Here is a 17,500-nt window from a genome sequence, read left to right on the forward strand (position 1 = left end):
ATTTCACAACACGATCGTTATCATCATCATCATCACACAAATAAGCATCATTCTCATCACCATCACAACACCTACATTGCCCACCATCACCACCATACTCTTTCACAAGACTATCATCATTATCATACAATCAAACACCATTCTCATCACCATCACCACCAACTCTTTCACAAAACTATCCTCAACATTACACAATTAGACATCATTTCCATCACCATCACAACACCCGTACTGTCCACCACCGTCACACACTCTTTCACGATGCTATCGTTATCATCACCATCATCATCATCATCATCATCATCACACAAGTAAGCCTCGCTCTCACCACCATCACAACACCCGCTGCAACCACCCAAGCCATGTCCCTTCTCCCACGTGACAGGTGTCACTCAAACCAGACGCGCGTGCACGCGCACACAAGCACACAAACACAATTACATATTCCCCTGTATACGCGCACGTATTCTCATTCCTCTACCTCTCCCGTCTCCCTCATCGCGTCCCTTACCTCCCTCTCCTCTCCCTCATATACGACTCCAGAACGCTGTTACAGTCTACAATCGGTTACAATATCAAATACTGCGAATAGATGACCTTTTGGTTCCTAAGTAGGTCAGATGCAACAAAAGAATAAAATAAGTAAATAAATAAACAAGAAAAATAATGAATAAATTAATCAAGTAATATAAATAAATAGATGAATAAAATAAAAACATAACTACAGATCAAATAATTCGGCAAACCAAAGAAGCATATACCCTATGGTCGCCGCGCGCCTTCGGGCTTCGGCGAAGAGAGACCAAGAGAACTCCTTGGCGTCTCCTTGTCAAAACCAAACTCTTCCATGTACGGAAACCACATCATCATAACACTGAGAGTTTTCATGGAGGCGCTGGACGACCATTGGGCTCTCTTCAAACCATCTTGTCAAATATTTTGTAACAAAGAAATTTCCTCTGTACCGTTCATTCGTGTCCTTCTTCTTGTGAGTGATCCAAGTGTAAATGTATATATATATATATATATATATATATATATATATATATATAAATATATGTGTGTGTGTGTGTGTGTGTGTGTGTGTGTGTGTGTGTGTGTGTGGGTATTATATATATATATATATATATATATATATATATATATATACATATACCAAAGGCTTTTTCCCCCTTACAAGGGAGGTAGCCAAAAAACAGGCATAAAAACCACTCACACCCATTTCATCCACACATACTCCACTCACATCCACACTCTTCCCTCCCTCTTATTTTAGCTCCTCCTGGATGACGGGTCATCCTTGGATCTCACCCACTGCCCTGGGTCAGAAGCAGTGTCGGAAGACACAGCACATCCACAGCAAGGCCGCTCCATGAAGTTAATGAAGTTCACGATTATGTTTATATATATATATATATATATATATATATATATATATACAAACATATTCGTGAACTTCATCGAAAAACATATATATCTTCCATCAAAACACAACGGGGCTGCAGACTATAATATGCAACTCATGGCCATTAGGTTAAGTTAGATTACGTTTTTTGATAAACAAGACTTATCAATAAATGTTGACGTGTTATCCGTTTATAAAGAGAATAATAATCTATCATTTTGAACGCGGGGTCCATTTTCCATAATGGGGTCCATTTTCTATCTCACCGGCCGCTTGCCTATGATGACGTATTTTTTCAGATTTTCCTCTTGATCAGAAGGACCAACAATGGGCATCTGTGACACGTACGTCGGGTATGATCCTCTCCCCACCACCCCACAGTCCACCTCCGAAGCTCATCAATATGTAATAAAGTTGGGGAAGGGAGGAAAGGAAAAAGGAGGGTAGGGGAAGCGAGAGGAAGGGAAGGATAAGGAAGGAAAGGGAAAGGAAGGCGGATAAAGGGAGAAGGAAGGAAAGAAGGAGAAAAGGGTTTGGAGGTGCGGTGAGGTGAGGTAAGGAGAGGGAAGGGCAAGGAAGGGGAGGGGAGGGGAGGGAAGTGAAGGGAAGGAAAGGGAAGAAAAGGGAGAATGGAGGAAATGGGCGAGGAGAAGATGAAAGGGGAGGGGAGGGAAGGAGAGAAAATGGAAGAGGAGAGGAGGGAAGTGGAGGGGAGTGAAGGAAAGATGAGGGGAGGGGACGAGAGGGGACGAGAGGGGAGAGGGGAGAGGGGAGAGGGAGGGGAGAGGGAAAGGACGTGGAGGGGGTTGGGGAAGAGGAGGGATGCAAAAAGCGAGCGAACGAAAATGGGCGAGGCAGCTTACCAGCTCCAGTGCAGATAACCGTTCAGGCTGGCGAGATGGAAAATAAAAACAATGTGACACATCCAAACCCAATCCGCCTGGCCCGAATCCTGCCCTCCTTTTCCAGCCTCGGGATCCCTCGCCGAACGCCACCCTCACCCTCCTCATCCTCCTCCTCCTCTTCAGCTTTTGGTCTTTCTTTTACGCTTTACCACCTCTCAGCTCTCGACTCTTATCGTCTTTTTTTCTGTACATTTCCATTTCAATCGATATCCCCATCTTGACACGCAGAACCCTTTCCCACAATCCTCGAGATAAAAAACTTCTCACCTACAACCCTTCCTCGTTAACAAATAACAGACAAATTCCGTTCTCTTCAGAAAGTTCCGTTTGTAAACTTCAAACATTGCGAGTGCCTTTCTCACCCCCATCCAATCCTTCCCTCTCCCATTCTACAGATTCCCCTCCCTCTCCTCCCCTACACCTGTCACTCCCACGTCCTCTCCAGCTACTCTCTCTTCCCTCTTTTCTCTTCCTCTTTCATGTTTCTTCCCCCCAGCTACCTCCTCTCTATTTTACCCATCCACCACATACACCTTCTACCTGCTCTCTTTTACCTTATCGTTCCTCTGCTCTTCTTGTACCGTTTGTTATTCACCCAATTCACTTTAAAGTGTTGTGGCATTGCCCTGCAACCCCCCCCCTCAGCATTGAACACCCTCCAATACCCCCAGCTTATCTTCTGTTCCTCCCTTTCCATTTCTTGACAATCCTCTTCACGTTTCCCTCCCCCATCCCCAATCTCACACTTCTCCCATTTCGTGTCCAACACAGGCTCGCAGTCCTAAGCCCTCCCTTCCCCTTATCTGCTTCAGTTATCTTCCGTTCAGCTACTTAGCATTTTCCTCTTGTTATCAACGACATTCCCCTTCCCTGTGATATGCCAGTCCACGCGTTGCCTTACCCTTACCTTCAAGCTCCCTCAACAACGAGCCAAACCGTCATCACACCCCGTCTCCTAACATCCTCCAAACTGACAATCTATATTTCCACTCAGAGCACAGTATGGCATCAAATTCTCTGCACCCTTTGCCTGCCCCCATCAGAGTTCTTTCTCCTCTGTGCAACCAATCTAGGGTGGACAGCATCGGCTCCCTCCCCGGTATCACTATCCCCCCCCCCCACTTCCGCTCTTCTACTTCACTCTTCGCTCTCTTTCAAGTCCTCCGTCTCTTTTCTCGTTCATCGTTTGTCCTCCGACTCCTCACCTCCTCTTCTTTCTCCTTCTCGTCGCCCTCCTCTTTACATTCATCCAATCTTTCTTTCACTCTTGAATGCGTCGTTCCACTTCCTCCGCGAAAGAGTCCAATGTTCACGTTCTTGCTCTTGAATCGAATGTCCTAATACAATGGTTCTTCTCCACCTGCACTTTGTATGGTTTCTTTGTGCCTTGTAGTGTGAAGTATCGTGGTTCCAGTTTCTCTCCTCTCCGTTGCCTAAACAAATTTTTATTTAAATTCTTCCAACACCTCCACACCGAATAACCTACCTAAAACGGGTTTTCTTTTGTTGTCCCCTTTTTTTTCGAAGTCTGCGTCAATGATCCTGTCACTTCTATTTCAATCCTCATTTATTCAGTGAAATGATTGATTATTTTGTTTTGCGCGTAGGCAGACGACTTCGAGCAGTTCAGTGTTCGACAATTGGAGCCCAAAATCACCTGTCTTGGCCAGAAGAAAATCCATAAAGTACGTTACTGTGTGGACACGAGGTACATCATTTCGTGTTTTAACGCAATGCCTGCAACTATGTCCAATTTACCCACAAACATGGAACCCAGTTATGAAGAATGATATAACTAAACTTGAAAAAGTCCATAAGATGGTTGCCGAGTCTATGGTGACTGATGCACGAAAGATTAGACTTTTTAAACCAACTACATTATAAGAAAGAAGAGAAAGAGGAGACATGGTCTCTGAGTATGTGTTAAAAGGAAAAATGTTCAACAGAGAGTGCTACATTCTTGTGGGTATTTAGATAGGAGTACGAAATGGCAAAACTCACATCTCCAAAGATCGCAAAGAAGTGGGCATATGGATTTTAACATGCCCACACATACAATATATATATATATATATATATATATATATATATATATATATATATATATATATATACATACTAACGCGCGCTCCCGTACGCACACACACGCCCACACACACACACACACACAAACACATACATACAAAAGCCTTAAAAATCCCCTAATTCCCATATATATTCCAGCACTGAACCAAGTCACCCTCCCTCCGCAATCCACTTATGGTTCCCAACCACCCCTTTCCCCCATCACTCTTTTGCCCTGCTATGCACAGAAAATCACTCTCTCTCAAAGTGCAACTTCCATTCTATTGTACTTATTACTCTCCACCATTTCCCTCCTCTTACTCCCTCCAACAGAATAACGGACTTCCTTGCCTCCACCTCCTCCCTCCCGTCCCCTCCAACCTTCCAAGAGTCACCCCACGAATGCCCTCCTTCCGTGGAACTGTTTGTGAATTGGCTGAGCTAAAGTGAGTCCCCACGCAGCGCCATCGCATTTCCATGCTGTGGCCATAAAGGCGCTGCAGAGGCCTTCCACGCCTTCCGTTATCCCCCCACCCCCTTCCCCACCACCTACTCACCTCACACCCACTCCGCCCAGCTCCTAAAAGTCGGGGCCCATGACGTGTCAGTTTGAGGTTGTGTAACACCACAACCGCAGTCACCTCATCATCATCATTAACATCATCATCATCATCATCATCAAGATGCAAGGCCTGTGGTTCATTTGGCACAAATATCTATTTGCATATCATTACTTGTAAGAAATCATACGGACACACATACACACACACACACACACCCACACACACACACACACACGCACACACATTTTCGTTTGGACAGAAATTATCTCCACCGATCACCACAGAAACTACCAATGGGTGTGGCTTCAGTGACAGACTAAAATGAACGACTTTGAATTAATTTCAAGAAACTCTTCTAATGCCCCCGAAGAATTGGTCTGTAGTTCTGAAATCTCGTTTGGTGCTCATTTCTTCATCGTTTCCCACATTTCTTCATACAAACTTACAAGCTTAACGAATTCTACTTCTTATATCTTCGTCATTTTTGTCAACCTCCCTCAAGTTACTCCTTATAACCTTTGGACTACTGCAAATTGTCAAGTGGGACACACGGCCACACTATAGCTGTCAAATTCTGAACTACTTTTCCGAGTGATCTGTGACATACAAGGTCGCGATGGCGTAGATGCCAAAACGTTCTGCCATATTCCCTCCAAGGAGACGAATACCAACAATCTCTTAATACCTTCTTGGGCCCTGGAAATCTAAAACTGCGTTCCAAGAACACAACTGCCATGAATATCAACCGCTCTTGGTAAGAATATATGACAATTGTTTGCGGCAGACGCTTTAACGAACCTTAAGCGTGGGTCCCAAATTCGACTTGCATCTTTGTGACCCCAAGAACAACGCCCCCCCACCCCCACCCCCGCTGCCCTGCAAGATCCCAGATGGGGAAATCCCGCGTGCCGAGGATGAGGCTAGCGACGCCGAGCGGTCGGATCAAACGCAGCAAATCCTCCTTACCCCGACCTCAAAGGAGACCAGGGCCTGGCGTCTCCTCCAAAGAGGCTTAAGTTTGACCTCAGCAGCCTGAATATCTTTATCCAAGTCCATCCAGTCCAAAATTATCTACGCTGCTTTACGGACCATACGGAGCTAACGGCGGGACGCCAGCAGCAGTGCGGTCCTGAAGGGCGTCGGAGTGGATCACCTCCCTGCTGCCTATCTCAAAAGCCCATAAGCACCCCCACTAACCGAGGTGCAGCCCAAAGGGAGAACATTAATTCGTTCTGAATCGTCCTGAAAACAGACCCTCATTGTCCCAAATATAATCATCACATAAAAGACACACAGCACTGCACTTCACTATCCTACACACACACTATCCACACAGCACAAAAATCTCTTTGGTGATTGAATTATGGAACGAATATATGGTTGTGGACGGTTTCTTGGAAGCCGAGGTTCTACTAGACAGAACCCTGGCGATGGATTGATTGAATTAACACAAATTAATCTACCCTAACCTTACATGTATAATTAAACTGATACCAACACATTTACATAACCCATTATGTATCATCAATGAAAAAAAAAAATATATATATATATATAAAATGGAATAAACTAAATATGTGGAAAGCAAAAACGGGGCAAAGTTGAAAGAAAGCATACTAGTAATGAAGGAAATAATATCACGGTACGATGGAGGACAGTGTTGAAACGAAAATGACCGAAAAAGACATCGAAATCTGATCTAGGAACAAACGAAGGTAGAGGGGGAAGGAATGAGAGAGAAAATGAAGAGCCTCCTCTTCCCGTACCCCAAGATTACTCTTGAAATTCTTGAACAGACTCTTACCATAAGGCCCTGTTCACACTAGCGGTTTCAACCGCCGCGGTTCATTTACAATGCACGTCAATGGAGGCGTTCACACCCACCCACCCATTTTTTCCTTGACTATGCCGTATCGCCGCGGTTTCCACGCGGTTCAAACCGCTAGTGTGAACAGGGCGTTTATTTACTACTTACTTCACAATGCAAATGTAGTATTATTTCCAAGCGGGTCCCTTCTCATTGCACCTCATGTAACGTCATGTCTCCCAGTGATATGTTGACCTTGTACTTGGCCAGGTGTCATGACAATACTAGATGATACGTCACAGAAGGTCAAGTTAGGTCATAGCAGGTTCAATACAATGATTCCAAAGAGTTTTTTTTTTTCTTTCTTTTTTCCCCTCCACAGAGCCTCGAAATCTTAGACATGGGCTTCTCTGTAGACATACCCAATCCTTGATCAGGGCTAGTGCAGAAGGCTTCATGGAAGATTGAACCGGGCACATATATATATATATATATATAGCAAACTATCTGAGGATACTTGGTCATAGCCAGCGGGGAAAGTCTAAAGGCCCAGGTACAATACCCGTAGTGAAGAACCAAGGATATAACCTCAAATGCAGCAACATTGATGGTGGTGGTGGCTATGGTAGTGGTAGTGGTGGTAGTGTGGTGGTGGTTGTGGTAGTGGTGGTGGCTGTGGTAGTTGTGGTGGTGTTGGTGGTGGTGATGGCGACTTGTGATGACTATGTTAAAGACGACGGCGAGAACGATGACGACCACGATGATGATATTTACGAAAATACAAACATTTCACATTTCGTCTACGACAATTTCTGAATATTTTGAGCAGTAACCACTTTTATACCCTTGGGAAAAATATCTCACCAAAGGAGAGACTTAAAGATGGTAGCAAGACGGAGGAATAGTTGCAGTTAAAAGTGACTATATATATATATATATATATATATATATATATGTATATATATATATTTATATATATATATGTATATATATATACATATATATACATATATATATATATGTTTTTTTTTTTTTTTTCTTTTTTTTTTTTTTGCGAAGGCTAGTCTCCCATCACGAAAGAACGCGGATTGACTTGGCACAAAACATGCAGTCAACACCATATACGGAGTTTCTAAATGTTCCTTGCAGTTTACGGAAAGCTTACTGATCTCCCCACGACAGGCCTCAATGGCACGATTGAGAGGGAAAGGTTCATGAGAGCTCAACCACACACTAAGCGAATGGAAACAGAGTTGTCATGAAAGACACAAACAGCATTGGATCGCAGAAACAGGTGCGGTGTTCCCCAGGGAGCTGTTCACGGACCCTCTCTCTATCTCTCTCTCTCTCTCTCTCTCTCTCTCTCTCTCTCTCTCTCTCTCTCTCTCTCTCTCTCTCTCCCCTTTTTTTCTATACTGTACATTCCTCTCCTTATATGCAAGGGGGGACGGAGAGGGGGGGACGCCGATTAAATGAAGCGGCCTTGCTGTGGATGTGCTGTGTCTTGCGACACTGCTTCTGACCCAGGGCGGTGGGCAAGGTGCAGGGATGACCCGTCATCCAGGAGGTGCTCAGATGAGAGGGAGGGTGGGAGGGGTGTGGAGTGTATTTAGGGGTGGAATGGGTGGGAGTGATTTTATGCCTTTCCCTTTTTGGCTACCTCCCTTGAAAGGGGGAAAAAGCCTTGGTATATGTATGTATGTATGTACATTCATTCATACATGGCATCTTCAATGGACTTTGTTGCACAAGCTCATAGTTCGTTGAGGGAATGAAACTTGGCAGCCATCTCTTTTCGCCCGAAGAAAGGAAACAAGCACAACTAACTGAGTCTTGAGGCTGGCCAGACATCAAAGAGGGATAGGAAGAGAAAGGAAAGGAGGGAGGGAGAGATGGGAGGTGGGAAGGATGAAAGGAAGGATAGAAAAAAAAGAAGAGGGAGATACAGGGGGAGGTAGCAAGGGAGGGGGGGAGGGGCTAGGAGAGAAGATGGGAGGGAGGGACGGAGAGAGGTAGAAAGGAAGGGTGAGAAAGAAGGAAAGACGAAGGGAGGGAGGACGGAGGGTGGGAGGACGGAGGGAGGTACCGAAGGTGGGAGAGGATGAAGAGAAGAAGGGAGGGTGCGAGAAGGAGAGAAGAAGAGAGGGTGGGAGAGGAAGGAGAGAAGAAGGGAGGGTGGGAGAGGGAAGAAGGGAATGTGTGAGAGAAGGGGAGAGGAAGGGAGGGTGGGAGAGAAGAGGGAAGGGTGAGAGAGGAAAGAGAAAAGAAGAGAGATGTGAGAGAAGGAGAGAAGGAGGAAGGGTGTGAGAGAGGGAGAGAAAAATGGAGGGTATGAGAGAAGTAGAGAAGAGGGAAGGGTGTGAGAGAAGGAGAGAAGGAGAGATGAGGGAAGGGTGGGAGAGAAGGAGAGAAGAGGGAAGGGTGTGAGAGAAGGAGAGAAGAAGGGAGGGTATGAGAGAAGGGGAGAAGAGGGAAGGGTGTGAGAGAAGGAGAGAAGAGGGAGGGGTGTGAGAGAAGGAGAGAAGGAGAGAAGAGGGAAGGGTGTGAGAGAAGAAGGGAGAGTGTGAGAGAAGGAGAGAAGAAGGGATGGAGGAAGAGAGGACGTATGTATGCCGTCGGTGACAAGCGGCGTTTCTATCCTTAGGGAGGATATCCCTCCAAGGAGATGGAGTCGTCAGAAGTAGTGAAGGAGAGACTCAAGAAGGACAGGAGAGAGAGAGAGGAAGGACGACAGAAATTAATAATGACCAAATGTCTACTTGTATTCTGAGTGGAGTACAGTTTCCATTTATGGAAGAATGCAGCTAGAGGAGAGTGGGAGGGAGGGAGGGAGGGAGGGAGGGAGGGGGAGGGTAAAGGGTCAAATGGGGTGGATGTAAAAGGGGGAAGGGATATGGGAAGGGCGGAAAGAGATATTGGGTAGGGATAAAGGATATGGGGGAAGAAGGGTTGGGATACCAGGTATAAGGGGATTTCAAGGTTGAGGATGAAGAGGAAAGAGAGACGATGTGGGGGGGATGCTGGCGACAGAGATCAGGAGCGTTGGGGAGAGCCAAGAGGGAGAGAGAGGGGAGAAGATAGGTGGATAGGAAGAGGAAGGACGAAATGGGGATGAAGCGAAATGTGGAACTAAGAACCGTTAATACACGAAATCACTCTCCCATTCCCACGGAGTGAGAAGTGAGAAACCCCTGTAGGTCAAAGCCCTGACAGTTGCTGCAACCCGCTAGATTTTTTGGGGGGCCGATGTTTGGGTCGCCTCCCCGCACGGCCAGGACTCTCAGGAACCAACGCAAGAAGCACGCAACGGGTCCCGGGAATCGAACTCACGACCACCTGCTCGTGAGTTCGTAACGGTATCCATTGGGCTACCGCGCTGCCCCCAGTAATATATAAAAATATATAAATAAATAAATAAATATAACAAAATATAAAAAGACCAGTCACAAAATAGGGTGATATTTTTCCAGGGGCTAAAACGAATTTCTTGCTAGAAACAGGAAGAAAAAGTTAGTGAGAAACGGGAAAGTCATGAATATGAACATAAGAAATAACGCAAGCAGATACTGAACAGATGTGGGAAGAGGAAATGTCAAAGACATAAGCAGGACGGGAAGAGAAAAAGAGGAGGTACAAGAGATATAAACGAAGTGTTAAAAAAAAGAGCAGGTGTACACAGCAAAGGAAAATACGTATGAATGTTAAGGAGAGAGAGGAAAGTAAAGAAGAAGAACAAGAATGTACGTACGGAGAGAGAGAAAGAGAGAGAGAGAGAGAGAGAGAGAGAGAGAGAGAGAGAGAGGAGAGAGAGAGGAGAGAGAGAGAGAGAGAGAGAGAGAGAGAGAGAGAGAGAGAGAGAGAGAGAGAGAGAGAGAGAGAGAGAGAGAGAGAGAGAGAAAGAGAGAGAGAGAGAGAGGAAGGATGTGGATGAAATTGAGGGAAGGTTCCATGAACAAGGACGTGGAAAGAAGAGCGAAAAAAGGAGGAAAATGAACGGGAGAGGATGGAGAAGAAGACCGAGGGAAGACAGATGAATGGCGCGTTGGGATGAGGCATGGGGCTTTGAGGAACTTTATCCTTTAAGACAATACACAAAGTACAGTCGAGGAAAGACGTTTCTCGTCATTTGCTGGTGGGACTTGATCGGGTGATCGTAAGTTCGATTCTCTGGACCAGCTCCGTGTTTTTTGTGTTAGTTCCCGACACCCCTGACCAGGCGGGGAGGCGACCCATCATCGTCCTGAAAAACCAATCGGCTTGCAGCAACTGACAGGGATTTGCCCTACCAAGGGTTTCTCACTTCCCAATTAGTGAGAGTAGTACGGTGAGTTGCTGGTGCACAGCCTTGATATTGGATTATATATATATATATATATGTATATATATATATATATATATATATATATATATATATGTATATATATATATACACACACACATTTTCATCAACCACAATGTACTTTACTTCTAAGCCATCAACAGCGGAAGAACCGTCCTCCACGGTTCTTCCGATGTTGATGGCTTAGAATTAAAGTGCAGAAATTGAAACGTGGTACGCCCGAGGACTCGAACCAATGGCGAGCACGTTACCAGTGCTTGTAGTGACTTAACCACGACAACTGTTGATGTTATTGGTCACGAATACACTAACGAAATCTTGTTACTCCTGTTGCCATAGAGTATAAAGATCACGGACTTTCTACAGAACATAGCTTAACGCGGATCACCTGAAGAAATGTCACCCCGGAACGTCCACCTGAAGATTCGTTACCCGAGGATAGACTGTCTGAATAACTGTCACCCTAACCAACACCTGAAGAATTGTCACCCCAGAACACCTCAAGATTCGTCACCCTAGGATAGCACACCTGAATGATTGTCACCCCAACCAACAACACCCGAAGAATCGTCACCCCAGACGAATGAAGAGAAGAAAAGGATGTAACCTAAACTAACGTAATCTAACTTAACCAAGCTTGACCTAACCTAGCCAGAGGTTAATTACCATCATCAACTAATACAACTGAATCGTTACCCCAGAAAAGCCTAATTGAAGACCTGTCACCCTGTCAAAGTTTGGGGTGACAATTCTTCAGGTGATGTCTTCACCCCTTCCACACAGGTCCCTCTCTTCCCTTCAGCAGAATAAAACCGACTGGCGATAAATTGTAAGAATCTTGTGAATAAAGTTATCGGAGCTATGGAGGACCAAAGAGATGGCCTTTACCTTCTCAATGCAGAATTCTATATTCAGGTGAATAGATTTTTGTAAAGATACCACCTTAACGGAAGCGTTATAGACGCACCAAATTTCAGAAACTATAAAAATCTTTAAAATACAAAAAAAGGCGGGGGAAGGCAGGGAGTGTATCATAAGCGTAAGACAAGATAAGAAATTAGAATTAAACAGTAAGAGAGACGAGAAAACTAATATCAAGTACAGAACGGAAACAACGACACGAGGAGCAATAAATAAAAGCTTATAACAAAGTGAAATTACGAGTACAAGAAAGAAAGAAAAAAAAAAAGCGAATACATCAGGCGAAACAAGAAGAGGGAAAAGACGAAAGAACGAGGGTCGAGAAATCAGATGAAATAATGAAGCTGGAGAGGGAAAGAGGCCAATATAGAAACATGTATGTAAAAGATATGCCTTCAAAAAATCCGTAATATCATAAGATTGGCCCAAGAGAGCAATTCCACATTCCTGGATTAAGACACAAGTAAAACACCTCTGAGTGGCAAGAAGTCATGCAAGAAAAGTGGATATCAAGTTGCAATGGAGAAGCACGGAATGAAAAGGAGATTGAAAGGAAATGAGGAAAAGAGAGGGGAATAAAGCCGGTGTTAAATGGAATAAGGACCCCTCTGAAATTGAACCCGGGGTCAATTTTTTTTTAGCAAAAATAGGGACCCCGGGGTCCATTTGGTTTAGCAAAAAATGGACCCCGAGGTCCATCTACAGAAGCGGAAAATGAACCCTCCCTACTAAAAAAAAAAAAAAAAAAAAAAAAAAAAAAACTCATTGCCATTACGTTAGGTTAGGTTAAGTATTTTGATCAACAATACTTATTAATAAACGTTGATTTGTTATATGTTTATAAATAGAAAAAAAATAAAATTTACTAGTACTATGAGTGAGGAGTTCATTTACCATAGGGGGTCCATTTTCTATCTCACACCTGTATCGAAAAAGCCAACCGACCATAAGGCCTACACTTGGCAGTTCCATGCCCAATACCACCTACCATCCATAAAGTTATCTAATCTTCTTTGAAAGTAACCAATAGTTTCAGCGCTCGCTACATGGTTATTAAGTCGTTAAACCCATTAAACTCCGATGACAAGATGTCTTGTCATTTGGTCAAATAAAACAAAAAATCATAATAAAACAACAAAATGTTTGATGATCAAACAGCACCAGAAAAATATGACGTCATCAGTCCTCCTCGAGGAGGACTGACGACGTCATATTTTTCTGGTGCTGTTTGATCATCAAACATTTTGTTGTTTTATTATGATTTTTTGTTTTATTTGACCAAATGACAAGACATCTTGTCATCGGAGTTTAATGGGTTAAGTTAATTCATTAACTACTCTATTGATAAACCAGTTCTTGCGTAGTTTCTTGACCAGTTCTTGCCTATTTCCTTCTTAGACCTAAGGAAAGAGACAGAAGTGAATAAGAGCGGCGACGAAGACATTAGGAGAATGAAAGAACGAAGGAAATGCGGATAATAAGAAATAAATGAAAGTCTTGATGAAGACCGTGGAAGAAGGAGCGACATTTTCAAAGAAGCTTCTGCGCACGCGCGGGAAAGAGGAGCAATTAAAGAAATAGAACAGGAAACGCAAAACAAGTCAAGAAAGAACGAAGAATGAGAACGAAAGAAGACGATGAAGTAGTTGAAGAAGAGGCAGATGAAAAATAAGAAGAATTAGAAGAAAATAAAGAAAATAATAGGTGAAGAATAAATAGACGGCGAAGTAGTCGAAGAAGAGGCAGATGAAGAATCAGAAGTAAAATTACAAGAAGAGGAATTAGAAGAAGAGGAATTAGATGAAGAGAAATTAGAAGAAGAAGAATTAGAAGAAGGACCTAAAGAAGAAGGGGAAGAAGAATTAAAAGAAGAAGAGGAAGAAGAATTAGAATAAGAATAATTAGAAGAAAAAAGAAGAATTAGAAAAAAGAAGAATTAGAAAAAAGAAAAAAGAAGATGATGAAGAAGGGGAAGGAGAAAATGAAGAAGTAGAAAAAGAGAATGAGAAGGCGGAAGATTAGGGGAAAGGCATGAAAGAAAACATGGGACAGGAAGAAAAAGAGGAAGATGAGGAAAAGGAGAGAGAGAGAGGGAAAGGTTAAGAAGGAGAAAGAGAAAAGGGGAGAATGTGAGAGGTGACAAGAGAAAGAGGAGGAGATGAAAGATGAAGACCATGAGAAGGAAAAGAAACAGGAGGAGAAGGAGAAGAAAAAGATGCTGAAGGAAATGAAGAAAGAAGAGGAAAAAGAGGCGAAGGAGGTGAAGGCACTGCGAAAGAGGAAGAGGAGGACAAAGTTATGTCCAAATGTAGAAAGACTGAATAAAAAATAAATAAACAAGATCCCACTCTCTCTTTCTCTCTCTCTCTCTCTCTCACACACACACACACACACACACACACACACACACACACACACGAGGCATGTTGTGGGCATAAAAACGAAACCACGATCAGAAAAAAATGAAATAAAGAAGGTTATATGAACGGATAAGAATGAGGTAGGGGCAGAATTACAACGAAGGGACGAAACAACAAGATGGACGAAAGGAGGAGCTGTGAGAAGCAATGAAGTGGTAAATAAAGAATGACGACGGACGAAGGAAGGCGGGGGTGGGGGGTCGTTACTTATACATACTGAAACGAATACTGGAAAAGGGCGAATAAATTGGAGAGAAAGGAAGGATGGGAATATCGATCGTGGATGGATGGAAAAGAAATGTCACAGAGCAAAGTAAGAGAAAAAGAACCATTCAATAACATAGTCCCCGACCACTTGAAAAAAAAAGCACGTGGTGCGACTGTTATATGAACATAAGAATGAAGGAGACTCCAAGAGACCATAAGGCCTGCACTAGATAGTTCCATGTTCATCACCACCTGTCATCCCTAACCATAACGTTATTTTAAAACAACTAATTGTTTCAGTGCTGACTATATGGCTACTAAGTCTATTTTAATTATTAACTAATCTGTTGGTTAACCCGTCCTTGCCTATTTCCTTCTTAAACTCGAATTTGTCCTGAATTAACATGACAACACAAAGGAGAGAAAATACAAAGAAAGGACGAACGTCCTATATCGAAGAACCCTAAGAATACGGCTCCAAAATTAAGAGAAAGAGCGGTCGAAAGTGAAGACCCCGAAGAAGAAGAAGAAGAAGAAGAAGAATAAAAACAGAAGAAGGCGGAGGCCACTTGAGATTGCGTGAGAACGTACAGGAGGAGATCGGGAGGTCGAAGAAAGGAAAGAAAAACAGGGTGACGGATTGGAGGAAGAGCACACCTTTGGGAAGAGACCGAAGTTTGTGATTTCGAAAGAATATGGAGCGCTCACTGCCCGAGGAGGAGGAGGAGGAGGAGGAGAAGAAGAAGAAAAAGGAAGAGCTCCTGAGGAAATGCATCTTCGGGGAGAAAGCGTAGGGAGAGTTCGAAATTCTCTTACTTTTCTAAAAGGAAACTTTCTCACCCCGACACCCCGCCTCTTCCTCAACCTATCTTTAAGCTATATCCACGAACCATTCCTCCTTCTTTTACAAAGTAGGTCTCCTAACTCATTCTTTTTCTTCTCCTTGTTCTTGAAGATTTCCTTGGTCACGTAGTCACACGTAGTTTGTAATTTCTGTGTGACAGTGAGCTCGAGGGTTTCCTTCATCTTTATTCATACACACATACATACACACACACACACACACACACACACACACACACACACACATATATATATATATATAGATATATATATATATATATATATATATCCGTATATACATACACACACATATATATATATACATATATATACTTATATATATATATATATATGTATGTATATATATATGTGTGTATGTATATACGGATGGATATATATATATATATATATATATATATATATATATATATATATATATATATATATATGGACAAACCACCAAGGAAAATAATAAAATTATGACCGAGCACTTTTGTCTAGACATCTTCATGTACCCGGAAGATGTCTAAATAGACAAAAGAGCTTGGTCATCATTTTATTGTTTTCTTTGGTGGTTTTTCTGCATTTTTAGAATTACAAGTTCATGTTATTTCTCATATATATATATATATATATATATATATATATATATATATATATATATATATACACGTACACATATATATATACACACTATCAGGTAGACGATGCGGTTGTTCATGGTCGGATAAAAGTGATAAAGAGAAAAACAAAATTCCAAAAACCTCAGACAAAGAGTGACTGAGTTTGTTGTATGATATACGACTACAGAGTACACGAAAGGAAAAGAGACCGTTATCATAATGTTTCTTGAAGACGAAGCCAAAGTGCATCGAGATAGATACCCTTTTTACATGATCCCAAGCTTACAAAAAAAAATAATAATAATAATAATAATAGCAATAATAATAAATAGATAAATAAAAAATAAAAAAGAGGGAAATTCTTTCCACACAATCGACGCCTGACAGAGCATCAAACCCGTCGAGTGAAACGGAGACTATGAAAAATCGCATTCACAAAGAGAATACTATGCATAAACAGACCACAACAATCGACAGCTGACGTAAACTTAGTTATAAGGACTGTGGTTCGATTTTTGTTCGGAACCGCAACCGCAGACAACGATCTACCTGCAGAGGCACGACCCACTTGCCCTTGACCGAAAACAAACAAAAGCCCCGAATACAAAATCCTCAAATACATAAGCCACAAAGGAATTCGAAAGGCAAAGAAAGAGGGATAATGGAATACGTAATAATACTGATAACCACAAAATTAGACCTTTTCAAGATGGCGCTCCGGGCAATAATAGTTCCAAGGAAGAAGAAGAAGAAGAAGAAGAAGAAGGAGGAGGAGGAGGAGGAGGAGGAGGAGGAGGAGGAGGAGGAGGAGGAGGAGGAGGAGGAGGAGGAGGAGGAGGAGGCGGCATATAAACAAAGAAGGCCACGTTGAGAAGCGAGTGTGCCTATTAAGTGTGGGCGATGCGAGTATGTATGGAAGACCGTGAAAGGCGCGAAGACGGACAACCAAATAGTCACCTTGGCTGCCACGGCCCAGGGGGCAGGAACGCTATCAAACAGATAAAAGTGAATACGAATGGGCCGTGAATACCAAGACTACGGCTAGGCCGTGAATACAGATAACATGTGAATACGGATAAAGCATGAATACCAGTGCAAGTTGGGTGTGCAGAAGACAAATCGTGAATACAAAGAATAATCATAGAGCGTACGGACATGCGTAATATCGTGAGTAGGCATGTGATGCAATTACCATGAATGCAAACGGGGGGGGGGGTGAATACTAGCACGTCGAGAATACGCGTGAATCCGGACGGGGTTTGAATACAGATGACTTATGAAAACCAAGCAGGTTATGAATACAATGACTACAAGTACGACAGGAATACAGATGAAAAATGGAACGAGACCGAGTGTGAATAGCAAAGTCGTGAATACGATGAATACTAATAACTCCTTGCTGA

The sequence above is a fragment of the Oratosquilla oratoria genome, chromosome 2 (genome assembly GCF_046742065.1).
Source record: "Oratosquilla oratoria isolate Oo_2021 chromosome 2, ASM4674206v1, whole genome shotgun sequence".
NCBI classification, from domain to species: domain Eukaryota; kingdom Metazoa; phylum Arthropoda; class Malacostraca; order Stomatopoda; family Squillidae; genus Oratosquilla; species Oratosquilla oratoria.